Source organism: Chlorocebus sabaeus, chromosome X, assembly GCF_047675955.1.
Source record: "Chlorocebus sabaeus isolate Y175 chromosome X, mChlSab1.0.hap1, whole genome shotgun sequence".
In the NCBI taxonomy this organism is placed as follows: Eukaryota; Metazoa; Chordata; class Mammalia; order Primates; family Cercopithecidae; genus Chlorocebus; species Chlorocebus sabaeus.
The window spans coordinates 14,658,727-14,674,570 of record NC_132933.1 but is presented as its reverse complement, the minus strand read 5'-3'; the positions used below and the strand labels follow the sequence as shown (position 1 = coordinate 14,674,570).

Here is a 15,844-nt window from a genome sequence, read left to right as displayed (position 1 = left end):
CTTCTTGGCTTATCTCTTCATATTATTGTTAATTTTTAGTATTTGCTCAAGGGATTAGAATATACATACTTAACCATTCATAGTCAACTTAACATTTACCAACCTCCAGTGAAATATAGGCCTTTCAACCACATATTTTTATTTACCTTCCCCCTTTAAGTTACAGTCATCATATTTACTGCATCTATATACATCGAAAACTCCACTACATAATATTTTTTGCTTTCAACAGTGATAAATGTTTTTTAACAATTTAAGAGAATAATATTATATTTTTCCACATAATGGCAATTTCTTTTACATTTATTCAGATATTGGCCATTTCTGCAAAGCCAATGGACAGTTCTTGAGTCAATGTTGCCTATCAGAGGATTTATGTGTCTAACAATACTGGGCCTAACTTAGTATTTTTGCTGCATTCAGTCACAGGCTGCGAGCAGCACATGGAAAGTGTGGCATGAATATGATGAATTTTACAGCATGGCAGCTGGGGACTTTGTTCAACTATGTTTACTGCACTCAGAGATTTGAGAGGGAGGTTTTTAAGGACATCACAGTAGGATTTTTGTAGATAGCTCATGGTAGGGTCTTGCTTTTATATGCAATCTAATAGTGTTTTCCTTTTACTTGGGTTTAGACAATTCACTTTCATTGTAATTTTTGATAGAGTTAAGTTTAATTCTACCATCTTAGTATATGTTTTCTACTTGTTTCAACTATTCTTTGTTCATTCATTCCTTTATTCTTGCCTTTTTCTTTGGCTTTGTTTAAGTATTGTATTTGACGTCCAATATTAACTTTTTAGGTATACTTTTTGTTCAGTGTCTTCAGTGGTTGCTGTAGAGTTTGAAACATACCCCAATTAACTTATGCCCATCTATCTTAAAGTCATATAGCACTATAGCATATATATATATATATGTCATATATAGATATGGTGTTATGTAAGATCCTTACAATGGTGTACTTCCAGTTATCTCCTCAAATCCCTAGTCTTTGTCATGCATTTTAAATCTACATATGTTAAATCCCAAGATATATCATTTTTACTTGCTATAGTCAATTATTTTTAAAATAAATTTAACTTTTTTCAATGAGGAAAGAATTCTGAATATCTTTGCACATATTTATTATTTCTGTTGCTCTAATCTTTTTATGTTGATCCAGGGTTTTCTGTAGTATCTGTGTGTTCTCACTTGAAGAACTTTCTTTCACATATTTAGTATTACATATTTGCTGGATAAATTCAGTTTTGTCTGTCTGAGAAATCTTATTTGTCTTGATGTTAAAAGGATTTTCTTTCTGTATATTGAATTCTAGGTTGCACTTTTGTATCAGTAATTTATAGATGTCATATCATCTCCTGGCTTGCATAGTTTCTGATGAGAAGTGAATGTTTATTTTTACCTTCCTTCCTTTGTATGCAAGCTATTATTTTCCCCCCTTTGGCTGCTTTATAATTTTTCTCTATCATTGGTTTTCAACTATTTTATTACAATGTATTTTGATGTGTTTTGTTGTTGCTGTTATTGTTTATAGTTTTTTATGTTTGTTAAACTTTGTGGGTCTATGGTTTTATAGTTTTCATGAAATTAAGAAAAATAAATCAAATTCTTCAAATATCTTTTCTGTCTTCTCTAAGTGCATTTAATATAATGACACATATGTTAAACCTGCTTTATATTGTCCTGCAGGTTTCTAAGATTCTGATTTTTTAGGTCCTTTTTCTTTCTCAAGTGCAGTTTGGAGAGTCATCTATTGTTGCATCTTCGTCTTTTATTCTGCAGTAACTGAACTGCTTTTAAGCTCATCTTGTAAATATTTTGTTTCAGATACTGTATTCTTCATCTCTACAACTTCTTTTTGTTTCCAGTTTAAACCTCCCATTTATCTCTTCATGGTGTGCATGAGTTCCTTCAAATATTTGAACATATATATAAAAATTATTTAAAAGTCTTTGTTTTTTAATACAGTAATTTTTGTCATTTCTGAACATTTCCATTAGCTGATTTCTCTCCTGCTCATGTATTTCTTCTTTTACTGCTTTGCATGGCTAAGAATATCTGATTGAATACTGAACATTTTATATGGCTAAATATCAGAATCCCACTGTGTATCTTTAAGAAATGTTGAACTTAGTTTTGTCAGTCAGTTAAATATAACTTTCAAATCAATTTTGTTAGGGTGGATCTAAAGTATCCTTTACTTTAAGTCTAGTTTCACCTCTACTAAAATGTGATTTTCTGGAAGTTGCCTGAATGCTCCAGTTTTTCAACAAAGTATCTCCACTTGGTTAGAATTTGAAAGACCTCCATGTTGTATGCTGTAGGAATAGTTCAGTTTACAGCTCTCCATAAGTGCTTTGCCCAGCATCATGACGTTTCAGCTTACACACGCACATTTTAGTATTCAGCAACTTTCTCAGCAAAACTTCTGTGAAGATTTCTCAAACTCATTCTCTCTGTAGCTCAACAACCTTGTCTCCTGAACCATTTCCCATAAATTCCATATGCATCTGCTTCTTCAAACTTTAATATCTGTATTTCCAACTGACAAAGATTGTTATGTGTTGCTTCTTGTCTTCCATTGTGTGCCACAGTCTGGAAGTACCTGTGATATGATTTGGCTATGTTCCCCCCACAATTCTCATCATGAATTGTAACTCCCAGAATTCCCACATGTCATGGGAGGAACTTGGTGGCAGATGATTAAATTATGGGGATGGGTCTTTCCTTTGCTGTTCTCATGATAGTTAATGAGTCTCACAAAGTCTGACGGTTTTAAAAATGGGAGTTTCCCTGCACAAGCTCTATTTTTGCTTGCCACCATCCACATAAGATGTGAGTTGCTCTTCCTTGCCTTCCAGCATGATTATGAGGTCTCTCCAGCCGTGTGGAACTGTAAGTCCATTAAATCTCTTTCTTTTGTAAATTGCCCAGTCTTGGGTACGTATTTATCAGCAGTATGAAAACGGATTAATACAGTAAATTGGTACCCAAGGAGTGGGGCATTGCTGAAAAGATATCTGAAAACATAGAAGCGACTTTGGAAACAGGTAACAGGCAGAGGCTGGAACAGTTTGTAGGGCTCAGAAGACGGGAAAATGTGGGAAACTTTGCAACTCCCTGGAGACTTGTTGAATGGCTTTGACCAAAATGTTGATAATGATATGGACAATGAAATCCAGGCTGAGGTGGTCTCAGATGGAGATGAGGAACTTGTTGGGAACTGGAGCAAAGGTGACTCTTGTTATGTTTTAGCAAAAAGACTGGTGGCATTTTGCCCCTGCCCTAGTGATTTGTGGAATTTTGAACTTGGGAGAGACAGTTTAGGGTATCTGGTAGATGAAATTTCTAAGCAGCAAAGCATTCAAGAGGTGACTTGGATGCTGTTAAAGGCATTCAGTTTTAAAAGGGAAACAGAGCATAAAACTTTGGAAAATTTGCAACCTGACAAAGCAATACAAAAGAAAACCCCATTTCCTAAGGAGAAATTTGAGCCAGCTGCAGAAATTTGCATAAGTAATGAGGAGGCAAGTGGTAATCCCCAAAAACAATGTCTCCAGGGCATGTCAGGACCTTTGCCACAACTTCTCCCATCACAGGCCCAGAGGTACTGGAGGAAGAAGTCATTTTGTGGGCCTGGCCCAGGGTCTCTCTTCTGTATGCAATCTAGGGATTTGGTGGCCTGTGTCCCAGATGCTCCAGTCATGACTAAAAGGGGCCAAGGTACAGCTCAGGCTGTTTCTTCAGAGAGTGGAAGTCCTAAACCTTGACAGCTTCCATGTGGTGTTGAGCCTGCAGGTGCACAGAAGTCAAGAATGGAGGTTTGGAAACTTCTGCCAAGATTTCAGAGGATATATGGAAACATCTGGATGCCCAGGGAGAAGTTTGCTGCAGGGGCGGGGCCCTCATAGAGAACCTCTGCTAGGGTAGTGCAGAAGAAAAATGTAGAGTTGAAGCCCTCACACAGAGTCCCTACTCAGGCACTGCCTAGTGGAGCTGTGAGAAGAGGGTCACTGTCCTTCAAACCCCAGAATGGTAGGTCCACTGACAGCTTGCACCATGTGCCTGGAAAAGCCACAGAGACTCAGCACCAGCCTGTGAAAGAAGTCAGGATAGGGGATATACCCTGCAAAGCCACAGGGACAGATCTGCCAAAGGCTGTGGAAGCCCACCTTTTGCATCAGTGCATCCTGAATGTGCGATATAGAGTCAAAGAAAATCATTTTGAAGCTTTAAGATTTGACTGCCCTCCTGGATTTTAGACTTGCAAGTGGCTTCTAGCCCCTTTGTTTTGGCCATTTTTTTTCCCCATTTGGAATGGTTGTATTTACCCAATACCTGTACCCCCATTGTATCTAGGAAGTAACTAACTTGCTTTTGATTTTACAGGCTCACAGGCTGAAATAAGTTGCCTTGCCTCAGATGAGACTTTGGACTGTGGACTTTTGAGTTAATGCTGAAATGATTTAAGACTTTGGGGGACTGTTGGGAAGGCATGATTGGTTTTGAAATGTTAGGACATGAGATTTGGGAGGGGCCAGGGACAGAATGATACGGTTTGGCTGTGTCCCCACCCAAATCTCATCTTGAATTGTAACTCCCAGAATTCCCATCTGTCATGGGAGGAAATAAGTGGGAGATGATTAAATTATGGGGGCAGGTCTTTCCTCCACTGTCATTGTGATAGTGAATGAGTCTCACAAGATCTGATGGTTTTAAAAACAGGAGTTTCCCTGCACAAGCTCTCTTTTTTGCCTGCCGCCATCCTCATAAGATGTGACTTGCTACTCCTTGCCCTCTGCCATGATTGTGAGGCCTTGTCAGCCATGTGGAACTGTTAAGTCCATTAAATCTCTTTCTTTTGTAAATTGCCCAGTCTCCAGTATGTCTTTATCAGCAGCATGAAATTGGACTAATACAGCCTCCGAACAGAATGTTGAGGCTATTGTATACCTCACCACATTTATTTATCTTATGCCCTGGGTCAAAGTCCTCTATTGTCTATTATCTAATATCTGAAACAGCTGTTTGATATTTCATCTTTTTTTTTTCAGTTTTCTTGTTGTTTATGGCTGGGTGGCAAATCTGAAATCAGTCATTTCACCAGGGCTGGAAGGTGAAGTCTAATACTGACATTTTTAACAATTTTTATATTTCTTTTATTCTTATTTTTTCTGATTATAAAAATAAATATGCTCACATAGGAAAAGTACAGATGAATACAGAAAAGAAATCTAAATCACTCAAAGATAACTGAAATATAATTTTAATCCTTGTCTAATTTATTTCTATATCTGAACCTAGGGTAGTCAGATTACATGCAGAGCTGTTTTACTCATTGTTAATCCTGCAGTCGGCTACCCAGCTGCCTACCAGAGACATATGTTTTTAAAACAATGAAGGAATTTTTCTGAAGGAATTGTCTCCTTGTGGTCACTAGTCCCATGACAAATGAGGGAGGGATTGTGGGAGAGAACTGTTGTCAGAGGCAACCTGTCCTACTGTTCCTGTGTTTTTTGAAAGCTCTTCTATTCCCTGTCATTTCTCTTGTATGGAATTGCTCACTGATTTTTATCTCAGAATCTGGAGATGTAGTGTATTCAACAATAGATTGTAAAAGAAGTATATCCTCTGTCACCTCTGTATTTCTGCAGGAATTAAGAAGTAGAACAGAATTATTCAATAATATATATCTAATTGCACGAAGGCATTATGCTCCCTTAAAAGAGAAAACTGTAGTTTCTTCAGATAACTTGTATCAGTGGTTCCTAAATATGGGTACAGATACTATCCACTAAAGAAGTAAATTTCTGCTCCCTACCCTCATCCCTTGCCTGAAAGATTCTGAGCAAGATACAAACATCTCTCAAATTTATTACATTCAATTGAAATTAATTTTAAGACTTGAAGATCAAGGTCACATTTAGTGTAATTTTCAAAGAAAGTTATCAAACTAGTGGGGTGATAATAGCAATATTTATACTGTCATAGGTGACTATATAAACCAGATCAACACTTCGAGAGGCAAGTTTAACAGTGGGGTTTTATATAAATTTGGTGAAGATTTTGAAGCTGCCAGTACAAAATGTGAGGTCTTAAAGTATATATACCAGACAGCAAATAATATTCTTTATCCGAAATTAATTATGAATAAATGCTCAGGATCAAATGTAAATTTTTCCCACAATACCTAATGTACAGGAATTGTTGTGCTTCTTTGCTTTTTGAAATCAAATCAAATGTGGCTCCAAGACCTCTACTTGTCAAATATGGTGAACAGTTCATTGAATCTCTATTTTTGTTCATGTCTTTCTCCTCATTTGGCTGTACCAGGATTGAATAGCACAGGGCAGTAGATTAGAGGTCTTTCTAGTCATCATTCCATAGTCACTGCTGAGGATGTTGCCTAAACTTAAATGCTCTTAAAGGTATGTGGTGCTACTGGTGCTATAGTTCCTCTAAGTCAGAATGATCTGAAGGACCCTTAGCATTTAACATGGTCTTTGGTGTCATCCAGGCAGGTATACTCATTTCAATACACCAACGCCTCTAGGATGCTTCATGGGATTTGGGCATAAGTCTCAACCACTTTGCCAACTCACCTTTCTCCTCTCCACTCCTAAAAGATTCACCTTCCAGGCTGGGCATGGTGGCTCACACCTGTAATCCCAGCACTTTGGGAGGCCAAGGTGGGCAGATCACCAGAGATTGGGAGTTCAAGACCAGCCTGACCAACATGGAGAAACCCCGTCTCTACTAAAAATACAAAATTAGCTGGGTGTGGTGGCGCATACCTGTATTCCCAGCTACTCGGGAGGCTGAGGTGAGAGAATCGCTTGAACCCGGGAGGTGGAGGTTGCGGTGAGCCGAGATGGTGCCATTGCACTCCAGCCTGGGCAACAAGAGTAAAAATTCCATCTCAAAAACAAAATGAAACAAAGATTCACCTTTCCCTGTCAGTCTCCTGTTAAACCATGTCTCTCTGCTACCTCTAAAGAAAGAAAAAGAAAGACCCAGTTTCCATCTGGGATCATCCAGATTATTTGCTCTCAGTGGGACCTAGACCTTTGAAAGTATGTGTCATTATGCTTATGTGTCATTAATATGTGTCATTATTAAATACCATAATAAATGTATTTGCTGTTACATTGCCGTTCATTTATTTAATATTTACTAGATATGTCCGTTATGCTAGGCACTGTGTTACAAAATGCCTGCCCTGATGTTTATAAGGGCTGCCATTTGCTCAGTATACTCTCGTCTAATTTTAGAACATCAGAGAGATAATTTTGTAACTACACCAGCTTTCTTTAATACCTCTGCTCTACCCCTGCTATTCTGATTATTTATAATTACAGTATTGGCCTGTTCGATAGTAGCTTCACAATTACTATAACATGGGCTTAAGTTGAGGACTGCTAGGGCATTTTCAATCTCAGTACTTTTGCTAAGACTGCAGATGTGTTCAGGGTGGTTTGGGAAGTGGCTGATAGAGAAGGGCAGAGGTAAAATCTATTTATCATTCATCACTTAATGATGCCACCACTTTATCAAACTTCTTGAGTCACTTTTTTTTCCTGATTCTAAAACCATCAAATTACACTCACATCTTTTTTTCTGTCAGAAATCAAATGAATCTAAACAATATGGCACTTCCCAAAGTGTATCATTAATACACTTCATTCCATTGTATGTCAATGGCTATCTATATACTTTAAGAATATTGTGAAGCTAAATAAGTTAGGAAACATCAGGTTAAATGAAGGTAAGAAAAAAAAATGAAGGTAAGTTTCTTGGAGCCTTTAGTACACATAAGTACATTAGGTGTATTTTGAATCATCAAGAGGAGAAAACAGTATGAGGAGTCTCACTCTCATATTGTGTGTGTGTGTGTGTGGTTCGTTGTTGTTGTTGTTGTTGTTGAGACGGAGTCTCACTCTGTTGCCCAGGCTGTAGTGCAGTGGTGTGATCTCGGCTCACCACAACCTCCACCTCCCGAGTTCAAGCAATTCTCCTGCCTCAGTCTCCCAAGTAGCTGGGATTACAGGTGTGTGCCACCACACCCGGCTAATTTTGTATTTTTAGTAGAGACAGGGTTTCACCATGTTGGTTACATTGGTCTCAAACTCCTGACCTCAGGCGATCCGCCCACCTAGGCCTCCCAAAGTGCTGGGATTACAGGTGTGAGCCACCACGCCCAGCCTCACTTTCATATTTGATTGCAGAACTCTTTGTGCAAGGAACATCTCTTAGGGCTTATATTTCATAAAACTTTCTTTGGGAAATGCTGGTCATGGATGTATTAATTATTAGTATTAGTGTTCTATTCTTGACTTGAATGAGCCAGAGAGAACATGGAGTTTTTCTCTGATGGTGTGTGGATTTCCCCAAGCCCTCTATTTTGTTCAGAATTAGGTCCAGAATAGTAGCAAGTCCCCTAGCTGCACCTAGATCTGTTTTGGAGGTGAATTTCTTAGCACAGCAAGTCAAAACCTTGTCAGATATTCTGATCTTTGCTGAATTGCACTTCCAACTGTTTTCCAGAAAAGTGAAAGGTTATATCTGAAATATATTTAATTTCTGGGTAAGTTTTGGAATCTGGGCCAGGAAGGCATCATCTGCATCTGCCAGCTGGTCTGTGCTAAACCTTATTCCAGCGTTTCCTAAACTCCAGCTATCAATTCATGTAGCAGAATCACAAAAATATTTCGCAGAACAAATCACGTGCAGAGAAAATGCAAGTCTTTTATTTTCTCCGTATCTAGCTTGGCCTTTCTCTAAAGCTCTCTCCCCACTTTCTGATGGGGAAAATAAGTTTCAGTCTTCTTTGCTTAAACCTCATTGAAATATAATAATTTAAAGAGTTATTTTCAACTAATGCCCAGTTCCTTTAAGAAGAAAAAAAATCTCATCATCTCAGATTTCTCATTCTTTCACATCTCTACTTCAGCTTATTTTAAAAATGATATCTGGGTAAGATGGCGCGCGCGCGTGTGTGTGTGTGTGCATGTGCTATGATTTCATGTGCCTAATATAAGGAGCAGAATATTAGAGTTCTCTGCTCTTGTCACATGGTGATATCTCTGGTCTACCTTGGTGATAACTCTGGCAGCTGCTTGTTTTGCTGGTATTTATGTTGAAGGCTACCTATAGCCTGCACCTTGCTCTCTCTTGGCTTGTTCAAAGCCTGAGAATCCTCCCTGGCACGTTCAGTTGGCTAAATATTACTCAGCTTTCCCTGGGTACAAGGTCTTGAGGTCTCTGTCATGTCCTCTTTGTGCCTCTATTGCCTAGTGTAGTTTGCTCCCACCTCCATGGTGGTGGGGTTAACTTGTTCTACCATAATGGTTCCCATGGCAGGCCCCTTCAGTGTGCATGCCATATACAAATTGAGCAAAGCTTGGAGACACCTCAGAGCTTCCATTTGCCTGACCACACTGCATGACCAAGTGTGTTTTGATGCAGGTAGCCCCTACCTGAATGCATACTAGAGTGCCACATTGGAAGTGAGGACAAGAGACCCTCTTTATGCTCAGCATTCCTCTTCCTAGTTGGGACACATGTCTGACTGCTGTGCCCTTGTCCTTTACACCTCTTCTTTATCACTTATTCCCCCTATGTCATATACATTTTCCAGACTCCAGCTAATCCAGGAAATATTTTCTACACTGCCAAAATGTTAACTGAGTCCTAAAGGTTAAAAAAGGGAGTAAGGAACTTAAAAGTTCCCATTTTAAACCATGAGTTTGGTTTATAAAGATACTGGCTCACTGCACCGAAAGCAATGTGATATATTCTTGGTTCTTTCCTTCTACAACAAATCTTTACCTCCTTCGAGGAAAATGGATGCTTCAGGCCACTTAAGAAAAAAGCCTTATAGTTAGAAACACAAGTGGATGAAAAATCTACCACATTTTAAAAAATCATCTCAATTATACTTAACCATCTTCCCATTATCTATTATTCATGCAAATTATAGTTATTCAGTAATTTCTTTATTCTCTCCCCCTTTTTAAGCTTATTTTAAAAGAAAATGTATCAAGCATAGGTAAAGAGCTTTCCCTAATTGTTCCTCAAGCCAACTTTCTCCTTAACTGCATTTAGGTGAACTGAAAGCTGGGGCTCCTCAGATCCCAGGAACAGGCAATAGACACAATTTTTTTCCATCTTGGAAGAGGCGTGTGCCACCACCAACTTATTCATCTGCACTTTTAGCTCTCTCTGCTCAACTGTGTCTTCATTCCTTTCTCCTTTCCTGCTCTGAAACCAAGGGCTATGAATGCCCCTGCCTCAAGTGGTAAACACAGCCAGCTTCCCGGCCCTGATCAAGGACCAGTTGCTTCTGGATTGTGCCGCTGGATTTGTTTGGGGAGAGAAGAATTACCTACACATCATTAAAATCTTTTTTGCATTTGATATTAGGAATTTTTTCACACCCTTGGAAACTGTACATACTAATACCACTTATCTCATTTCACCATTTCATGAATGCTCTCCTGAATGCCACAAAGTATCAAGGGTATAGAGAATAGCTTTTATCATGAATTCGACTGTAGATTCTCTTCCTACTAAAAGTTGATACTACATATGAGACCATTTTCATCACATTATTTGTATAAACTCGGGTTCATCCTGTTTATTATCTTTGTGTGTATGTTGGCATCTACAGATTTGAAGCCCTATATTCTCTCAGATTTTTTTTCATGTTAATCCCTAGTACCTCTCGCATGAGCTTTTAAAATTTTATTTATTTATTTATTTATTTATGTATGTTTTGGAAATGTTCTTTTAGTCCCTTTAGTAACTAGTTTCATGTGTTTATCAGGTCATATTTTTTTCCTCTTTTCTCACATTCAATCCACACAGCTATATTTATTCTGATACCTTTGTGATGTATTCTAGCTCTAACAAAGAACCCACTCGTCTGGTATCTAAAGTTATAGTTCCAAAACTCATACCTTTTTTCCCAACTGACAAGCATTACTGAGTATCCACTGGGCTTGCCAGGCACTCTTCTGGGTCCTGGAGATACAGTGCTAAAAAGGGCAGGTGAAGCCATTGATCTCACAATGCTTACATTCTGAAAGCAGGAGACCAACATACAAACAAATAACTATCACATAGCAATTAATGTTGGGCAGATGGTAAAATAAGGGAAGGGGATGATATTGTACCTGACAGGGGCATCTTATTTCTTATCAGGAAAAGAATCTCTGATAAAGTGGTGCTGGAGCTGGATCTGAACACAAGGAGCCAGCCATGCGAAGATCTCAGAGAAGAGCCTTCTAGAGAGAGTGCTCAGTTACTGCAAATGTCTTAATGTGGGAATGAGATTGAACTTATTTAATAAATATAAAGAAGGACAGTAGAGCAAGAGCAAAGTGGGAAACAGGAGGAAGAAAGATAAGTTTTAAGAGGTCAATAGCAGCCAGATTATAATGGGGCTGTGGCAGTCACTGTTAGGACTGTGGGTTTTATTCTAGGTCCATAGGAAGCCAATGGATAGCTGTAAACAGGAAATGGTGGGGGCATTGATGTAATCTGATTTAGGTTCTAGGAAGTTTGACTTTCCTGGAAGCCTTTCACCAACCAAAGCCACCTCTCTTTTCAGATCTCAAGGGGCAACAGAAAAGAGAGGAAAACACACAACTTGTGTTACCAAGTAATATGGTTTGGCTGTGTCCCCACCGAAATCTCATCTTGAATTGCTGTCCCCATAATCCCCACGTGTGGTAGGAGAGACCCAGTGGGAGATAATTGAATCATGGAGGTGGTTACCTCCATGCTGTTCTTGGGATAGTGAGTGAGTTCTCATGAGATCTGATGGTTTTGTAAGGGGCTTTTCCCCTGCTTCACTCTACACTTCTCCTTGCTGCCACCATGTGAAGAAGGATGTTTTTCCTTCCCCTTTCCACGATGATTGTAAGTTTCTTGAGGCCTCCCCAGCCCTGCAGAAATGCGAGTCAATTACACCTCTTTGCTTTTAAAATTACCCAGTCTGGAGTATTTCCTCATAGCAGACTGAGAACGAACTAATACACCAAGTCTTTTTGTTTCTTATCTAAGCCTGATGTATCCTTGGTCTTTGCTGATAATCACAGGATGCCATACAAATAAGCAGAAGAGAATATCGGACAGGGTGTTTGGTAAAATATTCTGTGCCCTCCATCTTTGATATATGCCCTGGGATAATGACACATTTTCCTGCAAGGAGTCAGGTCTGTTGAGGTTCTAATCTATTCAGGTGTGATCTGAGGAATGCTAGGCAGCTCACAACATAAAAGCTGAGTACCAAGTTACAAAGATTTAGTGAGAAAGATCATTTATTCAAGAATACAGAATTTAAATGGAGATCCAAATGTCACCTCCAGTTTGTTTGGCATCTGTGTCACCAACTGCTATTATTTTCTGTTCTTTCTCTTTGGTTCTGAAATTTGTCTTTTCGAAACAGTGACCTGAGTCGCATACAACCTGTAATTTAGAAATGTTCTGTGTTGTAAATTGTACTTTGCTTTCAGTAAAAGCCTTCATGTGTCAAGTAGCAAAACAAGAGTGTCATGAAAGAACGTGAAGTTCCCCATTACAGAAAGAAACATTGGGTAGAAACCTGCTAATGTGCAATGCAGAAAATAAAAGAGATGCTGATATGAATATGCCCATCAACTTTATAATATGACGATTTTCAAATGATAGAGGAACATTTGTGAGCCTGTGTTGTCACAGTGCAATAGTCCCAGAGGATGCTGTTTTCAGCAGGTCAGAGTCCCACAGTTGCTCAATGAATATGTTAAGAATTGGTCTTTAATCTTCTGGCTTCTTTTAGTAGTTCTGACATCATATCATTTCTGTTTTGCTACGATGGAAACATCCCCGAGGCAAACAGTGTTTCTGGTTGTACTGTGACGTTTACCCTCTTCTCTTAATAATAATGACAATAATAACAATAATAATAACAGCCGCTACTATTTATAGCGCACTAGGCATGTTGCATCGTGATTTTACCTAATCTTCAAGAGTCCTGCAAGTCAGGAGTTGGGCCCAGTTTCCAGAGGAAGAAAATAAGGCTACTTTTATGCCATGACGGTAAGGCCATATTCAGGAAGAGGTTAGAAAATGGGAGCCTCTAGTAATTTTCCCTCCTTTTCAGCATCATAGAGCTGACCAAGTATGTCCAGCTTGGTACCCTCTATAAGAACTTTATTGGTATTAACAAGAAAATTCAATTCTCACTGTCATTCAAAGTAGGGACCTTTATTTATTTATTTATTTTTATTTATTTATTATGTCCAAATTTTATTTTAAGTTCAGGGTTATATGGGCAATATGTGCAAGTTTGGTTATACAGACAAATGTGTGCCATGGTGGTTTACTGCACCGATCATCCTATCACCTAGGATGCCCAGCATCCATTAGCTATTCTTCTTGATGCTCTCCCTCTTCCCAACCCCCACCCTCTGACAGGCATCAGTGTGTGTTTTTCCACCTCATGTGTCCATGTGTTCTCATAATTCAGCTCCCACTTATAAGTGAGAACACATGGTATTTGATTCTCTGTTCCTGGGTTAGTTTGCTAAAGATAATGGCCTCCAGCTCTATCCATGTCCCTGCAAAAGACATGATCTCATTCCTTTATATGGCTGCATAGTATTTCATCATGTATAAGTACATTTTTTTTTTATCCAATCCACTGTTGATAGGCACCTAGGTTGATTCCATGTCTTTGCTATTGTGAATAGTGCTGCAATGAACATACATGTGCATGTAACTTTATAACAGAACAGTTTATATTCCTTTGGGTATATACCCAGTAATGAGATTACTGAGTTAAATGGTCTTTCTGCCTCTAGGTCTTTCAGGAATCAACACACTGTCTTCCACAATGGTTGAACTAATTTACAGTCCCACCAACAGTGTAAAAGTGTTCCTGTTTTATCCACAACCTCACCAGCATCTGTTGTTTTTTTGATTTTTTTAGTAGTAGCCATTCTGACTGGTGTGAGATGGTATCTCACTGTGGTTTTCACTTGCATTTCTCCAGTGATGAATGATGTTGAGCTTTTTTTCATATGTCTGTTGGCCACATGCATGTCTTCTATTGAGAAGTGTTTGTTCATGTCCTTGGCCCACTCTTTGATGGGGCTGTTCGTTTTTTTCTTGTAAACTTAAGTTCCTTATAGATGATGGATATTAGACCTTTGTCAGATAGATTGCAAGCATTTTCTCCCATTCTGTACGTTGTCTATTTACGCTGTCGATAGTTTCTTTTGCTGTGCCAAAGCTCTTCAATTTAATTAGATCCCATCTGTCAATTTTTGCTTTTGTCGAAATTGCTTTTGGTATCTTTGTTATGAAATCTTTACCTGTGCCTATGTCCTGAATGGTATTGCCTAGGTTTTCTTCTAGGGTTTTAATAGTTTTGGGATTTACATTTAAGTCTTTAATCCATCCTGAGTTAATTTTTGTATATGGTGTAAGGAAGGGGTCTAGCTTCAATTTTTTGCATATGGCTAGCCAGTTCTCCCAGCACCATTTATTGAACAGGGAGTCTTTTTCCCATTCCTTGTTTTTGTCAGGTTTGTCAAAGATCAGATGTTTGTATGTGTGCAGTCTTATTTCTGGGTTCTCTATTCTGTGCCATTGGTCTATGTGTCTGTTCCTGTTCCAATATCATGCTGTTTTGGTTACTGTAGCCTTGTAATACAGTTTGAAGTTGGGTAGCCTGATGCCTCCAGTTTTGCTGCTTTTGCTTAGGATCGCCTTGTCTATTCAGGCTTTTTTTTTTGGTTTCATAAAAATTTTTAAATAGCTGTTTTTTTCTAATTCTGTGAAGAATGTCAATGGTAGTTTAATGGGAATAGCATTGAATATATAAATTGCTTTGGGCAGTATAGCCATTTTTATTATATTGATTCTTTCTTTTCATGAAGAAGGAATGTTTTTTCATTTGTGTCATCTCTGATTTTTTTGAGCACTGGCTTGTAGGTCTCCTTGAAGAGGTCCTTGTTAGCTATATTCCTAGGTATTTTATTCATTTGTGCCAACTGTGAATAGGAGTTCATTTGTGATTTGGCTCTTGGCTTACCTGTTGTTGGTGTATAGGAATGCAGCAATTTTTGCACATTGATTTTATATCCTGAGACTTTGCTGAAATTGCCTATCAGCTTAAGAAGCTTTTGGGCTGAGACAATGGGGTTATCTAGACATAGCATCATGTCATCTGCAAACAAAGATAGTTTGACTTCCTCTCTTCCTATGTGAATACACTTTATCTCTTTCTCTTTCCTGATTTCCCTGGCCAGAACTTACAATACTATGCTGAATAGGAGTAGTGAGAGAGGACAAACTTGTCTTGTGCCGGTTTTCAAGGGGAATGCTTCCAGGTTTTGCCCATTCAGTATGATATTGACTGTGGGTTTGTCATATATGGCTCATTATTTTGAGGTGTGTTCCTTCAATACCTAATTTATTGAGAGTTTTTAACATGAAGGGGTGTTGAATTTTATCGAAGGCCTCTTCTGCATCTATTGAGATAACCATGTGGTTTTTGTCTTTAGTTCTTTTTGTGTGATGAATCACATTTATTAAGTTGTGTATGTTGAGCCAGACTTGCATCCCTTGGGTGAAGCCTATTTGATTGTGGTGGATAGGCCTTTTGATATTCTGCTGGATTTGTTTTGCTTCAGTGTTCATTAAGGATATTGGCCTAAAGTTTTCTTTCTTTTTTTTTTTTTTTTTTGCTGTACCTTTGCCAGGTTTTGGTATCAGGATTTTGCTGGCCCCATAAAATGAGTTAAGGAGGAGTTACTCCTCTTCAATTTTTTGGAATAATTTCAGCAGGA

General features: G+C 38.5%; 1 long non-coding RNA gene across 1 annotated transcript in view; it reads right to left on the bottom strand.

Moving 5' to 3' along the window:
* LOC140710826 (uncharacterized) overlaps positions 1–6,900 on the bottom strand; it is a 146,290-nt gene extending 139,390 nt beyond the window's left edge. The window contains exon 1 of the long non-coding RNA XR_012091897.1: positions 6,800–6,900. This is a non-coding gene — a long non-coding RNA (uncharacterized lncRNA). The remainder of the gene's footprint in view (positions 1–6,799) is intronic.
* Positions 6,901–15,844: the final 8,944 nt, after the last annotated feature.